The 18,820-nt window shown below is 37.6% G+C and overlaps 1 protein-coding gene across 2 annotated transcripts in view; it reads left to right on the forward strand.

Annotated features, from left to right (window-relative positions):
* The first annotated feature begins 273 nt into the window (after positions 1–273).
* Positions 274–18,820, forward strand: part of LOC131693297 (lachesin-like) — a 303,507-nt gene continuing 284,960 nt past the window's right edge. The window contains exon 1 of one of the 2 annotated variants that reach the window (XM_058981007.1): positions 274–744. The gene's annotated coding sequence lies outside the window, so the exon portion shown is untranslated. Of the gene's footprint in view, positions 745–1,407; positions 1,426–18,820 lie in introns of those variants that run through there. The other variant, XM_058981008.1, reaches the window with a different exon arrangement.

Here is an 18,820-nt window from a genome sequence, read left to right on the forward strand (position 1 = left end):
ACAGAAAAGTTTAATTCTCGCATAACTTTCTCAATACATTTTAATTATGTTTTGATTCTGACGAAACTTGTCCGGTAGTTTAGTTCTCCGCCGGCAGAAGCCAAGTATCTATCCTTACCTTATCAGTTGACACCAAACGCGAACGGAGTGATCGCAGTGACACGTGTCAATGTTGTTTTAATTTGCCAAGCACCTATTTAGAGAAACAAACTCGCAAAGCGGGAGGAAGCTATCATTTGCATTAACTTTCAAGAATGTTTATGTTGAATATTTGATAAGCCATCAACCGAATGATGTGTTAATCTCGCAGTAGGCCTGTATTTGATACCAAGCGTTTTCATTTCTCGCCTCCGGCCAACTGAGCGGTGAAGACTCGAGAAAAACGTTCGGCACAGTGAGAAAAAAAAGCCACAACCACCAAAGTCGACGTCAAAGTCAAAAGCGAATGTTTGTTGCAAAGAAGGGATTAAAGGTTTTTGTGACGCGAAATGTTTCATTAAGCTGAAACGGGTGAACGAAATGGGGGATGGAAAAACAAGCGAACTCATTGCCTGATGGCAATGAGCGCTCGACACAAAGTGTAAAACACTGATCTGCCGCCACAACGGTTGGGGGAAAAATAGGGTTGGATATAATAACGAAGCGTTGAATTGGTTTTTTCTCGCGAACGCGTTCGAACCGACTGCGGGGGCTCATCATCGCACATAAACATGTTCGGGTGGTTCAATGGTGGCTGCAGCTGGGGTAGGTGTGCTTGGCCTTGGTGGAAGTTTTTCCGAAGCGTGTGTATTTTGATTTTTGATTAAGCAGATTCTCGTTACTGTGAGGGGAGGGGAACATAATTTCATTTTTTCATTAACATTGGAAAATCCATTACCTTGATCTGTTTGAAATGTGTTTGCTGTGGGGGTGTCGCAATATCGATCGGGAAAGGTAGATTGCCCTTAATGGATGAAAACTGTCATAGTTTTTGTGGATTTTTTTGCTGCATTCCATTGTTTTTTACGCCATTTTTTATAGTGTGCAAAAGAGTGACAGAGAAATAAAATTTGGATATTAATCATTTTTTATTCGACAGCGCTGGTGATAATAGATTCATTGCTTGCAAAACATCACATCCATCTTGTTATATATATTTCATAGATACCTATCCCCATCCTAATCTCTAGATTTTTTTTAATGAATCGAAATTAAGACTCATTTTTTCCATTCTGAAAAACAATACTAAATCCAAGTGCTGGCGTAGTCTCACCACGTTTTGTGATTTATGAGATTCTCTCACACGCACAGTTGCCCCAAAATGCGTTGGATAACATTCGCCGATCCGTGTTAAAAACAAACCGGCAACAATCCGGGCAAAACATTGTCACGTCCTTCATATTACCATCAATCATCGCTGCGATTGGAGGCTGCCGTTGTTGGCCGGTAAGTGAGACGCTACACACCCCGCTAAAAGTATCACGCGTTTTTCTCCTACTTAGCGATTTAATGTGCCATCGTCATCATCTTCGTCCTTGGATATGTCAACAAACCAACCGACAAAAAAAGCGATACATCATAAGCGGTGATTCAATCCAGACTGACTGACAGCTACAGGCACCTACTTTTGGGAAGATATTGTTATGTGTCTTTTTTTGTTCTTTGCCAAGCAAGCAGAATCTTTTTCATTTTCAGGGGCCTAAGAATGGCGACGTTTCTTTTCGCATTTTTCCCATATGTGTGTGTTGGAAAGATGGAGCTTATTTTGTCGACATAGCTCAAGATAGAGAAAAGCTCGCACTTCACAAAATGATTATATCAACGCCTACTTCGACGCTGTTGAGCTAGGCTGGCTTCGGAGCAAGACGATTCGAAATGATTGACGGTGTTTTTCCGCTCGGTTTCACAAAACCGCAACCGGCACCAAGATTGATACTAAATCTTTCCGTTGACGGAACTTTAATCAGTGAAAGCTCCTCGATGGAATAATTCGTGGTAAATTGACGCGTTGTGCGCATAAACTATAGTACCTCCTTTAGAATGTTACTGTACTGCCCATAAAAGCATAAGAGTTCCATATGGATTTTTGTCGAAAATGAGTTATCTGCTGGATTGTATTCTGTATCACCACTGAATCACAAAGCAAAAATGAGATTACCAGGTTTGTTTAGAAAATATCGAAAAAACACCAAAACTTGGTTGACCCATCCATACGGCTCAATGAAAATGTAAATCTTGAACAGAGTTTTCCTCGGCTTGCTATTTTTCAATATGGAACTCTTATGCTTGTATGGGCAGTATAGATACAATTCGTAATTTTGGTATAATCATTGAGCACAGTTTTTCGATCGATGAAAATTGGAATTTTCGTTTTACTTTGTCATGATGCTTACTCAATGTGAAGACAAAAATCCCGGAGATTTCAAGGGTTTTCTGAATAAAACATTTGTACAAAAACAAGACTTTTCGTTTCTTTACCATACAGAATTTCTGTGCTTGCTTTCCGAAGTACTAGTTGTGTTACTGTTTGCATTTGGCTTTTAACTGGTGCCAATTTGGTGTCTGTTACTTAGGATATATCGTTCAATTGACTGATGTGCTGGATTTGAAACACAAAAATCCGACTGTATCGGTCAAAACATACTTGGAAGGGAAATACTGAACAAATCGTTCCGCGTCGAGCACATCTGTGGAAAGATGAGAACAAAGATATAAATTAAGGGGAAAGAACACTGGGGGTAATTCGGTTCCCTCGATTTCTCAGAAACCTAAGACTTTCAGATTGTCGTACATATTTGTGGAACCGCTATTCCAAAATATTAATTTTGTCAGCTGAATCTAATTTTTTAGTTTTTTTTTGGAACGGAAATAAAACTTGTTTCATTTTTTGCCATCCTCAAAACAAAAATCATTATAATGGTAAAACCGTGATCAAAGCAACAAATAAATGTGAAAAAACAACAAATAAGTATTTTAGAAAGCTTGAGGCTCCTATTTAAAAAATGATTTTTGTTTGGGTGAAAACGCAGATATTATCAAGACGCTCACCACTTTTGTGCGTAATGGCGTACGAAGCTATTCGGACCCCCTATTTCATCAAACACCGTTCAGCGGCTTGCCGCTACGCAGACAATTGCACACGCCATAGCAAAAAAAGAAAATACATGATGCGCCAATCGACAGCTGTGACTAAACGGATTAAATTTTTGTAACGCTTTTTTTGCTTCTTAAGAAGTTTCTCTAATAAATATTTTATAGGTAAACATAATTGTATAATAAAATTTTTTTAAAAAGATGACAGTCTGAATTGACCCGTAGCTACGTACCTATGGTAATATTATGCAAAACGTATATATCATTTTCAAGGCTAGCATATAGTTCTGTTATATCTCGCAAAATTTGGCGGTTCTCAATTTGCATGCGCTAGGAGCGAATGTTGTCTCGGAGCGCTTTTTTGAAAAAATTGTAAGCCAAAAAACAAGATTTTTGTTGGCAACACCAAATAATTATCGTGATTTTGGATCTACCGGATAATATCTTTATTTTAATATCTTGTTTTGGGCTATACCATCAACTGTTTTCGTTTAATCGGTTTGTGAATAATAAAACACGGGTTGGTTTAATTCGGACCATTTGCCGTATATACGATCTGATACGCGATCGCCAAAACCGTTTGAGAAGAAAGTGTACGCAATCGGTCGAGCTTTCAAGAAAACATAAGTTTTCGCAAATCGGTTGACAGACTTCGACGTTACAGCTCATAACCTATTTTTAATTAGATTGACCCAGCTTTTATTTATCTACTATATTAGCTATACTTACAACAAAGTTTTATGTATCAAAGAGAGCTTTTCTTTTCACAATTAGAAATTTGGTGAAAATAAAATAGGAATAACTTAGGCCAAAATTTCTGCTGGAAAAAAATCGATAAGAAATGGGTGGTCTGAATTGAAACCGGGTTGGGGTAATTCGGACCTTTCATGTACTTTCGCGCAGAACCGTTTATACACAATACGGTAAAATATCGGAAAAGGTTGCCTTAGAAAAAAAATGTGCGCAATTAATCAGGCTTTCAGGAAAAAATATTTATTTGTGAATCGTCCCAGTTCTATAGCTACCCTTACTAGGTCCGAAATGGCCCAGTTCCCCCTATAACTCTACAAGCAAATGCCTAAGAATCAGAACTACCATGAAAAGAACTAAGGGGCAAGCGTAGGCGGTGGCTGCGTATAGACTGGAGAGTGCTTGTCAAAAAGACAGTTGAGTGCTTCATCTCACCATTAGCCATTCTAATTGAACTGCCGTGAAAGTCATTCGATTTCGAAATTAAGTTATTCAATCGATTGGCCTCATTGGAAGCATTCTTACCCTGACTCTCAGACAGTTCGGGTGTGTTTTATTCTCTGTACGGATTTTACGCTTTGCCTCAGTTTGCTTTCTGCCTGTTTCTTAAGGTCACATTCCTCAACCTTTTGTTCGCGCTTTAAGGTTTAAACAATAGCCACCTGTATAAGCTGGATCGGTGCCTCGTTGGAATCCAGTTTAGATATAAGTGGTTTTTATCTTTCTTAACACATTTATTGGATTTTCCCGTCTGCGTAGGCATTGAGCCCACGCGTTTACGTTTTCATTAGTTTCTTCTCCGCATGGTCAAATTGTGGTTGAATCGGGTTCAGGCTTCCCGCCAAACATGATCCAGAACTGATCCATTTGTGGTCTTTTTCCCGTCCAATACCCAGAAATTGAAGACATTGTCAACGATGTGAGCTTGACATGCGAAGATCTGCTGTAGTACAGGTTTGGCAGTTCTTGAGAGCGGACTTCGGCTTCTGAAAATACTGGATTTCAAACGTTTGAATTCATTGTTAAACGTAGGAGATAGTTCGAAAATATACTCAATCAAATTCGTATTGGGTAATCTTCGCTAAAACCGTGTTACCAAGCTACATCCTCTTGCACAAGAGTCGTCTTCCTGTCCGTTTGTTTGTACATGAATTACTCTAATTGTAGTAAGAATGCCGAAAAGTGCCCTTACTATGCTGAGAGTCTGCATGACTGATATCTCAACATGTGCCGCGCTCAAACTATGCGGGGATAAAGTAAAACGCGCCCTTGCGAGACGTTCCAAGCGTGCTTTTGTAGAAATCTTGAAGAAAGTTACTCCACCACCCTCAACGAACCTCTGTGTTCTCTTGCCTCCTAACGAGGACGACGCTGATCTTGAAACATATGCTAAAGTAGCTAGAAGTTCTAGAAAGATGAGAAACATTTCCTCTCCTAAACTTCCTTGTAAAGATCAAAAGGTGTCTCTCGATGGGGCTCGAATTATCAAGCTTTTAATTACTGCTTCTTTTAAAAACCTCGGTTGGACACCAACGGCTACACGACATCAATCCCTGCCTGAATCGCGTCTAGTTTTAGGAGACTTCAACTCATGGTACGGCATGGCGTTACCACTATGATAATAACCGGTTTTCCTTAAGTTACGATCTTTGTGATTACCTCAACATGCCAATGTTAAGCGAGGGTGAAATGATTCGGATTCCTGCTTTTTCAGCGCGTCCGAGCTCTTTAGGCTTGTCCCTCTGCTCGACATCGCTTCGGTTAGATTGCACGTGGACGGTAATTTATGTTATACACGGTAGTGACCATCTGTCGATCGTAGTCTCAATCACCAACTACTTCATTCGTAAGGTATCCCGACTCATGGCAAACCATCCTTCGTGTGTACATCTCCGGTGTATCGGGCTCGTGGCTAGTGTTGTCTGTGCTTGTGGCAATGGCTCTCACGATATCGAACAAATTGTTTGGTCGTGCATGGAGTATAGATCCGACAGGTCTTAGCTAATGGATACCCTACTGGTCCGAAGAAGACCACCCAACGTCCCGTTTCGAAATATCACCAAAATGTCCCCTAGATGTCCCTCATTTATATCGTCCTAAAATCAAACATTGTAACAATTTAGTCCTTCTCTTTCTCTTTTTCTCGTTCTCAGAAGTCTTCTGTATTGCTTTTGTGGCACCGAGATTAGAGCCGAAAACGACCCGATGTTTTGAAACATCCCTAGTAACAATTAAGGTTTTATGATAGTTTTATAGCCACTGATAAAACTTAGATTGCACTTGTAGCGTACTATTAAACTTCAATTGTTACTTGGGATAAGACAAAACCTATTTGAGGCCTTAGAGCCAGCATTTCTTCGTACGATATATTCAAAATATTATTCTGCAACTTTTTAAATAAACTATTTTTTGATAAGACTAAATTAGAGTAGCCGAGCGAAAAAAAAAATCCGAAGTTATTTTTGAGAGTGGATGTCTTCGGTAAAGTTGTAGAATATTATGTTTTGAACAACTTCGTCTAAGATACAATATACATCAAGCCTCACTTTTGAGGCGAAATCGTTTTTTTTGTAAATATACTTTAAAAGTCAGTTTTTAGACTTTTCCACGCTAAAACTATAATTGATTATTTTAATTTGTTTCATTTCAAACTTGCAGGTATCACCAAAATAAACTGATTGCTTAAAGAACTAATAACATAACAACTAATAACATTTTAATTTGTACTATTTCCATTGAAGATTTCTGTTTTCATGGGCACTTTCGGGCAGCCAAACTTTGGCTTTTCCAATACTCTATTTTTCCAAGAACAAACTTTATATTACAGAGGAACAGGATATAGAGGGACTCGTTGTTTGGGTAACCATTTATGTACGAAGGTTTTTAACCCATTCATGCCCATGTTGTTTGTGGACAACAACGTTTTTAAACAGCTATAACTTTTGTTTGACGCAAGATTTGATCACAAAAACAAATAAGGCTAATATATGTGACTATTAGCTTTCATTTAAGTATTAACAGTTACAAGGATCAGCTCTAGAACTGAAATTATTGCAATTAGTCTGATTGAACTCCGATGAAGCAGTGCTGCAAGGGACCGTTTACGTTGACAACGCAAAATGATTTTTTCATATAACTTCGTTAGGTTGCAATATTAGTGAAAACTGATAAAAATTATCAATTTAGACTATTTTTGGCTACGTTTTCCACCCAGTTGGTCTATTGTAAATATTCTAGGAGAATTGTAGTGAGCATTGGAAGATAAAAATTGAGCAGCTTCTAGCACTGCAAGGAAAGCACCTATCTTTATGGAAAAAGGTTTTTCGAGTTTCTTGACCCCACCGTTTACAAGGAAAAATAGTTTTGTAACCCTACCTACACTAGAAAAAAGTTGGGCATGAAAGGGTTAACATTTTTTTCAATTTATATACTTTATCAGCTATTAACAAAATGTATTATACACCGGTTACAAGTATTTTTTTGAATTTTGTTCGACAATTTCTAATGCATTCTATCATCTCTCCCGAAGTTCACAAGACTTCTCTGAAGATCGAAGATCTTCTCCGAAGTTTACAGAGCTGCATTGAAGCTTAACAAAAATCATTGAAATTTTCTCAGAGCTTCGAAAAATATAGCTGCAATTTACAGCTTGTAGAAAATGGTAGTAAGTCTTAGGATCTCTCCAAAGTATGTATGGTTTTTTAAAGTTCATAGGCCTTGTCTGATTTGGAAAAAAATCTGTAAAATGTCCCTTCAGCTTGTAATATTTTCTTTATTCTTGATAGTCCATATGGCTTATTACTTAAGTTCGACCAACTTCACTGGAGTTCACAAAACTGTATTGAGTTGCACTAAACTACTTTGAATGTGCATGAATTTTTATAAAAGATGCGAGGATAAATACTACTTTGGTTCACATTTATTAGAACCGATTGTGCGCGGAAATCCCAAAAGAGAATTTATTCCGTTAAAATCTTTCCGAATAAAGTTCACAAGTAATATCATTCAGACGAAAACTATGAAAAATCAATTTTCTAATTGAGATTTCGTTTGAAATAACATATAGTCTTGTAGTATTAGAGCTTCCATTTCATTGCCAACTGTTTGCATCGGGCTTCAACGAGATTGACAGTTGGTCATTGCCATCACGACATTCGCTAAGCTAGCAGTTCAATCAAGTGTGTTGACATACCAGAAAAAGACGGCTATTTAAGTGGAATATTTCGAAATTACCTCTGTTCCGGCTCAGCACGCTTGCGAGAAAATACACATTCCTTGCAACGGTAAAAACTGTGCACCAGTCGAGTCGCTTTCCTCCCGGCAGTCGACAGCAGCGACGGTGGCGGTGTGAGGCCCTATGGTGGCAAGCTAATTGTTTCAGGAATTTAATTTCAATGGCGCTTTGGAAAGTTCCGGTCAATTGGCTGATTATCGCACGTTTAGATAAATGGCCTTCAATGAATTGAAATTGATCATTGTTTCGTCTTTGTGGAATATTTCGATATGAGTAGAGTATGATCGAACATGATGATTTAATACTACAAAAACATAATAAATTCACTTTAATGGAATGAAACGGGTTGCATGGTTCTCTATCTCTAAAAGCACCCTATCGCAAAGGTGAGTGTTTTATAGCTGAACTTACCCTTACAAAAATATGATATCGTAAATTTTTACTTAAAATTTATCACTAAGATATGACAGAGACTAACTTTCCGCCAACAGTTCTCAACGAACTGACGTGAAAACGTGACTCCGAGGTCCGAAGTGCATTGGCTTGACGCGACTTTAAACATTTTATCAGCGAAACGGACGACTTCCAAGAACGAGTGTAGAAAGTACCCCAAAAGAAAAACTTTCTTTATTCGCTTCTTACTTCAGATGTACACACTGTTTCAGCCATGAAAACTAACTTTTTTCCAGTTGTTCAGTCCTAACACGAAAAAGTAACTTTCCTTTCGAATGATATCTTTTCGGGTCCAACAAAAGCGGATCACTACAAAACGGCGCACGGATATTTCGTTCGTCTCTTTCCAGCTTGGTCCGAAAACTTGTTCGGGGGAGGGGGAAACCCGTGTTTGTTTCCAGATCGTTCCCACCCGCACGTCGTTGCCCCATGGCGCGTAAAGTTGGTTGTATCTTTATCGTTCGCTCGGGGTTCAACTTGCTGACCTAATCGAGACGATAAAGTTTTTTCCAGATCGAAATCTATTGCTGATTTCATCCAATTATGGTTTACTGGCGGGGGAACACATGTCCGGCCGTCGGGAGCAGTCGTCGTAATTTCGTATTATTCGGTGTACCGTTTCGAACCGATTTGTTGCAATGGTAAGTTTGCCGATCGGTTGCTAACATCGATGGGATAGAGCTATTCAGAGAAAATTCGGAAAAGTTTAGTTTCATCGCCTTTGGGAAGGTTTGTTCTGGATTAGGTTAATGTCTGCCTGGTAAGTAAATTGTATTAATTTGAACCAACAGTCAGTCGCAACTTCCTGCTTCGATTAAGATCGTCTTTCATGTTCCCAACATTTACGAAAAAAAAACTTTTTCTAAAAATAATTCGTTCAGGCTTATGCTCAATCAATTTAAGCAAACGAAATATTATCCCCACATCCCAAAACAGCAATACAACTTTTGACACATTCTGCGTACAAACAGCGCATAGATAAACACACAAATCATCCCTCGGATGATGGCACAATTCACGATGGGTCGGAGGGGAATTTAAAAGATTACAACTTTTGATGTCCCAAAGGAGCGAGCTGGAAAGTTTTGATGCGAGCACTCAGGCTCAGCAAAATGCCTCCAGGTGATTGGAAAAGACGTCTTCAATCTTTCCTTTGAACGGTCCAATTTGCGTGGGGGAGTAAAAGATAAACAAAAACGTGTGCGTGTGTTTTTTGATTCCTGTATCTAAGAAGGCAATTTTTCATTTTATTTGGCGAATTGATTTTGTTTACTTCGTAATTGCTTTTGGATAATTTTGTTTTTAGTCGCATGTTTTATTCTCCAATTTGAAGAAGTTCTGCATTGCATGGTAAATATGAAGTGGATTTTTTTAAATCTATTGGAACTTATTGCTGCTTAAAAGCATACGCATTTTAAAGCGTACAGTAGTTTCGTCTACGAAACAAATTTTGTGTGTTCACCCGTAACAATAAAAAAAAATACAAAACATTGCCGTTTATGTACTGCCAGCGGCTAGAGAGTTTCAAATAAGCTAAGTTTGTGCTCTCTTGAAAACTTGATAGTTCACATGAGCTCCGTTTGAGTACTCCTAGCAAATTCAGAGATCAAAAGACTATTCGTGCGTGAGCTCCTCTGAGTGACTGCACTATCGGCGCTGCAGCATGCTATCCGACATATCAGACCCGATCATAAACTAAATATGGACCATCGATGCTGTCCAGATTCTCTCTTTGAAACTTCCGCCCACACAACATAACTCATCATCATGTTTTACCGCCGGCGTCGGCGGTAAAACATAATGATGAGTTATGTTCCATCAATGACCATGCAGTAGACTTGGGTGCAACGCCCAACTCCTACTTAGCAGAAGGCAAAGGATTCTTCACATTTCCTTTCGATCATGTCCACAAGAGCCTGCCTAGTCCTAGTTTTCCGTTTTAAGTTTATAACTGATTCACTCTAGAATCCGTCTTTCAATTTCATTGCACTTCGGCGTTCCGAAAACTTCATTACAAATGCTTTAAAACCTTTGAAAAAAAAAGAAACACTCAAAATAAACAAAAAAACATCTAGTTACTAATCTAAATGGATCGTTTGTGGTAAGCAGCTCAAAATCAATAGTACGCTATACCAACGTAAACTTATCAATGTTTGAATGACAATGTCAAGACGAATGGATAAATTTTGGTTGAATAAGGGAGTTTTTTACAGACTACTAGTTGTTAAAAATATTAAAACCTTAAAATCAATTGATTTGAAAAATTTAAAAGCAATGAATTACAGTACACCTATATCACGGTCCAAGTACTTTTTTCGTTCTCATGGAGAAGGGAGAATTACGATATAACATTTAATTTAGAAATAAAAGTGTTCTATTTCATATTTACGACTGTGCCTAACTATAAAATCTCTGAATATAAAAATAGTTTTAGAGAAACCTCAAAGATTCGTGTATTTTTATCTCACACCCTTTGACCAGCAGCGTATGTCACCTTAGGGTGTCCCAAAATGACATCATGTTAAAAAAGTCATCGGGCTCACTTCTTAAATGAAAGGTTAGGGTATTGGGACCACCTTCTTCTTTGGAGTGAGTTTGCTAAAACGCTTCCTACTGGTGGCGACTTTTGATTTTTTGAAAAATGGGCCGATTTTGGATAAAATTTCAAATTTATGCCTGTTGAAGTGGTCCTGAACTGTCTTAGATTTTTTTTCAGCATTTTTTATTTTTCTGGAGATCCAAACGGAGAAGTTTGGTTAGTTAGTTTGTACAAATTTGGAATTATAAGAGCGGCAGGGCCATTAAAACTTAGTAAAAAGTGAAATTTTTGATGTTTTTCAGTATTTTTTCTTCAAAACTGGGTATCTACAAAATTTTAAGAGTACAGAAAACACTTCATATAGTTGAGCCGAATTCAGGGGCGTAATTTTGCTGAAGAAAGTGTATAGCTACGGCCAATGGGGTATAAGTTATTTACGTTTTTGTTAAATAACCTTTTGACATTTTATGATATTCATAAAAAATAACATTGTTCTACAAAATAAAACAACTTAAGTGGGCTTAGTCCGCATATTATTTTTCGGAAAATAGAAGGAAAATGATGAAAAATGGCGTTTTTCGCTTGTCTCTAGTACATCAGAATCGGTTTTTATGAGCATTTGACGATTTTTTTAAAAAATATTTTCTATACTAATAGCCACCTAGCGGGTTTGAAAATCACTAAAATTAAACAAATATGTCGAGTTAATGGCAAGTTATAGCGTATATTTGAAGGCTGAATTGATTAACGTACTTACATTTTGTATATAAAGTTTTATTTTCATGTTAGGAACTTTGAAGTGGAGAAAAATGCAGAAGAGTGAGGTGAGTGTTGAAAAACTGATATTTACTGTTTAGATCACATAATTCCGAAATAGTCAAATTTGGAGCAAATATCCTCGAAAAAGTTCTACAACAGAATACAGCGCATCTTCTGACACAATCGTTTTGTTGAAGATGCCTCCTAGAAGTAATTATGGAGAATTAACTCTTCAAAAAATAATTAGAGACTTGGCGTCATTAGCAAAGTTATTATTTTTATAATTTAAGTTACAAAAAAAATCATCAGATGCTCATTAAACCTCGTCCTGACATACTAAAGACGTACAGAAAACGTCTTTTTTCATGATTTTCCTTCTATTTTTTGAAAAACAATGTGTGGTCAAAGCACATTTGAACTGATTTACTTTTTGGAACAGCATTATTTTTGATAAATTGCTAAAAATGTCAAAGGTTATGTAACAAAAACTTAAATAACTCATACCCCATTAGCCATAGCTATACACTTTCTTCAGCAAAATGACGCCCCTGAATTCGGCTCAACTATATAAAGTGTTTTCTGTACTTTTAAAATTTTGTAGATACCCAGTTTTGAAGAAAAAATACTGAAAAACACCAAAAATTTCACTTTTTACTAAGTTTTAATGGCCCTGTCACTCTTATAATTCCAAATTTGTACAAACCAACTAACCAAACTTCTCCGTTTGGATCTCCAGAAAAATAAAAAATGCTGAAAAAAATCTAAGATAGTTCAGGACCACTTCAACAGGCATAAATTTGAAATTTTATCCAAAATCGACCCATTTTTCAAAAAATCAAAAGTCGCCACCAGTAGGAAGCGTTTTAGCAAACTCACTCCAAAGAAGAAAGTGGTCCCAATACCCTAACCTTTCATTTAAGAAGTGAGCCCGATGACTTTTTTAACATGATGTCATTTTGGGACACCCTAATGTCACCTGTTGTTCCATGCAGTTGCCTATCGTCTGTGACTGTGCCAACTGTTCTGCTACGTGTTCCAGATGATGTGAAAAAATTTATCGGTCAAAGGTCCTTATTGTTAGTTTGAAACCTCAGCTACATGTTGGAGTCATAAGAGTTCATATGCACCACTCCATGGCAGCGTTAGGCGACAATTTGCAAAACTCTACATTTTTCCATCCTTTTACAATGTAGAGGTAATTCGGACCACCCTACGGGACAATTTAGGCCGCAATTTTTCTTATTTTTTTTTACTATTTTTACAACCTAATTGGTTACATATGAAATATTTATTGAAGAAACTCCTTAACCGTTATGTGTCCAACAAAAAAGACACCTTCAACAGGCCGATGAGGGGCGGTGTACCCCATTAGGTATAAATACGTTAGGCATACAGTCGTTTGGCATACGTACGTTAGGCATAATGGACATTAGGCATAATGGACGTTAGGCATAATGGACGATTGGCATAATGGACGATAGGCATAAATAATCATGTTGAAGTATCACTTAAAGGATTTTTTTGTCATTATGGCCTCGGGTGGTAAGAGTATGAATGTTTGAACTTTTTTGACGTTGAAGAATTATAATGGAAACTGATCAACCTCGGTCAACATTTTATTCTGCTGTATATACTTGAAGGAATCTTTGCTCAAATAAAAGCATACTAAGATTGCGTAAATTTCTCGGCGTACAACCAATAAATTTCACATGACTAAAATAGTTTAATTGCTTTTGTATAAAATCAATCCCAGATGTATTAACCTTTTCATGTTCATCTTTTTATAGTGCATACAAGGCTTCAAAATTATTTTTCTTTAAAAAGGGTGGGGTCAAGAAACACGAAAAACCTTTTTTCATAAGTATAGGTGCTTCTCTCGCATTGCCAGAAGCTGCTCAAATTTTGCCTTCTGCTCAATACCATTCTACTAGAATAATTACAATAGTCCCAGTGCGTTGAAAACGTAATTAAAGACAGTCTAAATTGATAGGTTGAATCAGTTTTCAATAATATAGCAAAATAACGAAGATATAAAAAAATTTCATTTTTCGTCGTCAACTTAAACTGTCCCTGGCAGCACTGATTCATTGGAATCCAATCAGATTAATTGCAATACGCAATGTTTATAAACAACATGAGCATGAAAGGGTTAAGATATGAATAACGTAACTTAGATTAGCTCTTACATACATAATGGTGCAAAAGTCAAAGAAAAAAAATATGCCTGGAAGAACAGCTCATGAAAGAAAGAATTATGAATTTTATTATTCATTAAACTAATATACGAATATTATACCTTCTATATTCATTATCTTCGATATTATTCAGATGAATGATTATATTTCTGAAGTCATTAAAGAACACAAAATAGATTTCTTTGTTACAGACCGTTTTCGGATAATTACCAAACCGCAACGTTCGTGAGTCAGTGGCAATACGCAAAAATAGCTGAATATGACTATTGCACCAATATACGAAGGTGTGCTTGACGATAACACGGTAACTAGCATAATTCCTTGAAAAAGGCGCAATACATGTCGCCGAAAAGTCGGATGAAAAATAAATGTTTCCTTTGATAAAGACTTCAAAGACTGGAAGCCGAACATAACCCCACCAACAGTGGTTAATTTTTCTCACAGTTTCAATATTTTGATACAATTGTATTAATAGCCTTTTTTATTTCCACTAATATTTAGTCACAATTTCTTTTTAACAACCTTTAACGACCTTCAATTAGCTACATATTACTAAGTAGGGAGAGTTATGAAAATTTAGAGCCATATTACTCAAGTGAGAGCAAGGATGTGAAATATACAGATCGGAAAATAGAAGTGGCTTAAAATCTTACGGACAAATCTTTTGTCTTCTGCTGGCAGGAGTCGAGCTTAGGCAGCATTACTACGAATCGCTGAAGTCTACCAACATATCTCAAGGCAAAGACAGACTGTCCCTCTTTATCATGACAACCGACGGTATTTTTGTTGTCTCTCGTTAAAAGGTTTCTAAGCCGACAAAAACGAGTTTAAGGTTGAGAATCCTACAATAATGAAAGGTTTGCAATTACTCTTATATTTTTGTGAAATATGCCTATCGTCCATTATACCTAACGTACTTATGCCTAACGTATTTATGTCTAACGTCGCGCACCCCGATGAGGGTACCCCGGTACCCACAAATTGAAATGATATGATTATGGCTTTCTTTAGACGTTTTGGATTTAAGAACTCGTCCACTTTTTGGATTCAGTGAAATTGAACCGGATGAATGGATCAGGTTCTTGGTAATCCGAATTTTCCAGAGTAATGTTCCAGTACCAGCGCATTTGTAAATTTTAACAATGTCCTAGCAATATGAGCTTGAGCTTGAACTTGTGCGACTACCCCTGGCTGCTACTCCGTTAACGATCTGGACTAGCTGAAGTTGCACAGGGAATCAGTAGATAATTATGCTTGGGAGTAGCGAAACATCTTTCAATGTGCAACTCCTGGTAATCCTAAAGTGTTTATTGATCAATACCGGTCAGGCCCGAATGTAGATCGCGGAAGGAAAGGGAAGGAATTGTTAGTTCGATACTTGCTTTTGCTAGAGGCCGTATATACTACTGCGCACTCCACAAGTATCACGGGAGGAGGATATTTGTTAGTAAGTATAGAAGTTGGATTCTACTTCTTCTTTACCGACGCCAGAGAGGTGACTCCACTATCTGGACGAGATATCGATTCATCAACTCATGGACCGGGGACCAACGGCTTTACTTCCCTTCCGAAGGAAGACGTGACCACAGATTTTTTTCACCTCAGAAAAATCTCAACGACCTCGGCTGGAATTGAATCAAGGTCAATTGGAATGAGTGGCGGTCATGCATACCACTCAACCGCCGGCGCCGTCTATTAACAATGTCCTAGCAATATGAGTATCAAAACTCTTCAAATTGTCTTGAAAATCTGTTATTTATAATTGCGGGACCATATGGCAATTTGACATCAGAATGGCCACTCACAGCCCTACGGGAACCTGTTCCAGTATGTTCATTCCGGGATCAAATCACCAAATGGTTCCAAAACCAAAAGATTCAGCCTATTGATGCAATTCCAAAAATTTTGCTACCCGCATTGCCAGTATTCCATTGAAATTCACAAATTGGAGCCCCTTCTCACTCCCCCTTTTCATACCAACAATATTATCAACCCAAAAGCTTGATGTAGTGAAGTTCTAAGATGTCACAAAGTTTCAATTTCCAATTTTAGAATATTAGAATTTCATTAATTAAACCCTAAAAAGGTACCCGGGTACCGCGTCGGACACATAACGGTTAAGAAGCAAAAAAAAAATTGCGTTACAAAAAGTTAATTTGGTTAGTCACAGCTATCAATTTGCGAATCATATTTTTTTGTGGCGTGTGCAATCGTGTGCGTAGCCGCAAGCCGTTGAACGGTGGTTGATGGAATAGGGGGTCCAAATAGCCCCGTACGCTCATTTCGTACAAAAGTGTGAGTGTCTTGAAAATATCTGTGTTTTCACCCAAACAAAAATCATTCCATAAAATAGGAGCCTCAAGCTCTCCAAAACACTTCTCCTGTTATTTTTTCACTTTTTTTGTTGATTGGTTTTACCATTATCATGTTTTTTGCTTTGAGGATGGCAAAAAAAAGGAAACATGTTGTATCTCCTTTCTAAAATATCCCAAGAATTAGATTCAGCTATCAAAGTTAATATTATAGAATAGTGGTTCCACAGATATGTACGACAGTCAGAAAGTCTTGCGATTTTCTAAGAAATCGAGGGAGTCCGAATTACCCCCACGGTCTTAATAGCCCCGCGTCCCCCTACAAAAAGGAATTTTTTCAAGTCTTACTTTTTGATGTGATATTTCTATAGCGCTACTCGTCAGAGGAAGTTTTCTAAGTCGGTAAATATTTGGGACAATTGAGTTTTCTGGGAAAGTGGTTGCATTCATTCATTCCTGAAGTATAAACGGGTTCGATGTGGCGGGATTTCATTCGTGGTATGCCAGATCCTTATATATTTATGTGAATCTACACCGGATTAGGCTTGCAGAACATAATCATTATACTAGCGGAAAGGGTCACTAAGATATTGAACATATTGTTTGGTGTGTGCGCTGCATTTCATGATTTGTAACGGCGCTGGGGGGTGTAGGATGCGAATTTTTTTTTTCATATAAATCATTGTCACCGTAATAACCAAGGTGATTCAACTGTTGTTGAATCACCTTAATAAAAATAGGTGATAAGAGACACGAACGAGGATAACTGAACACCGCCTAAGTAGTTTGAACCAGTATTAATTGGAGTGAAAATTTCAAGCACTTTAATTGTCAGTCTTGGAAAAGAAGATTTTTTTTTCTTTTCCTTGATTCTTCTAATAAATAACAAATGTGTCTATTAAAATCAGACTCGTCCGTAAAATAGCTATAGCGTTTTCAGTGAAAGTGAATTTAAGAGCGTCTTTGTTTAGTATTTCTACCTAACAGCGCTCAGTCCTCTATTTCGAGAAATGCTTAATTTTATTCTTGCGCAATTTATATATGGGTCATAAAACTCCCTAAATAACCGTCTCATATCTTATTGTAACATTGTATTGATTGGTGACTGTGTGCTCCAAATGTTTGCAATTAAGATAGTTCACCACACAAGAGCCAACAAGATGAACGGGTAGAGGAATTTTATCAATGAAAACATGACAAGGCAATGCAGATCCTGCAAAATCCACTCGAAATGAAACTAGTGGTAGATTAAAGCGCAATTGTGACAACACCGTGAATTTCAACGACGCGTGATGGAATCTAAAAGCAACGTAACACTAACGTGTAAAGAGCTAGCAGGAGGCTATCTCGCTAGTTTATCAAAGGTTATCCATTCTAAACCTAAGCTCGTCTTTGTTATCTTTCTCGATATCCTGCACTGCTGAAGTAAAATGCTTTTTTTATTGTATGAATGGGGAAAAGCTCGTTGAAGTGAACTCCATTTGAGTTACCTCTTCAATAGGCATAAAACCCATTTTAATTTATTTTTTCGAGCAGTTTTTACAAGAATTTAGCACTTTCCAGTGAGTTTTACTCTTTTTGCTGGTGAACCATAATTATTGATTACATTATGTTAATAGTAATTAATTCAAATATCGTTTAAACGTGAAGACTAGCGTTGCTCATTGATGGTGTGAACGATGCGTTGGTGGCTGGTGATGCTGGATGGTGGGTGAATCGAATAAATGACGAGAAGAATCAAGTCAAGTAGCGGGAGATGTTTTGTTTGATGGATAGCTTTAACGTAATTTTGAAGAATTTTGTGCTCCCTCTTGCTTTACAGGTGGTCGATAGGGCATTGTAAAGTTTACTGGCAATATATGTAAACTTTTTCTTCCCGATCTGAGTTCTGGGCCTGGTAAGGAACAAGTTGCGTGGTAGCGCGGTCGTTGTTGATCCATCTCAATGGCATATTGTGATGAACGGTTGTTGTTGACACTATTTGTTTCATGAGTACCATAAGCTGCATCTCATACAAGGCTCTTATAGGAAGTATCGAACTATTTGGGTCGTCGTACAGTGAAAGAAACTAGTATGGTTTCTTTAAGACCGTTTTTAGACATATATTTTGCAGTACTAGAGTCTGGAGTGGATGTGTGCAAAATACAACTTCATTAACCAGTTTCTTGGGATAAATGGTGAGATTCTTTTCAGCATTCCGCACAAGGAACTTAGTTTTTTCTTGAGTTGGTTAATGTGAGAGTACCAGCCCATAGTTGAGTCCATGACTAACCCTAGGAAGGGATATTCGTAAACTTCTTCTATTTCGTGACCGTGTATTTCTAAGGGAGCACGAGGTGGTAATAGACGACGAGCTGAATGCAGGAACATATACTTTGTTTTGGCCAAATTCAACGAAAGAAGGTTTGTATTGAAGAAATCTTGCAGCATGTGAAGGTAGTGTTTGATTTGATTCTGAACTGCGTCGCAGTTTGCACCTTGGTGTAAAACGGACGTGTCGTCAGCA

This window comes from Topomyia yanbarensis, chromosome 3, assembly GCF_030247195.1.
Source record: "Topomyia yanbarensis strain Yona2022 chromosome 3, ASM3024719v1, whole genome shotgun sequence".
Lineage (NCBI taxonomy): Eukaryota > Metazoa > Arthropoda > Insecta > Diptera > Culicidae > Topomyia > Topomyia yanbarensis.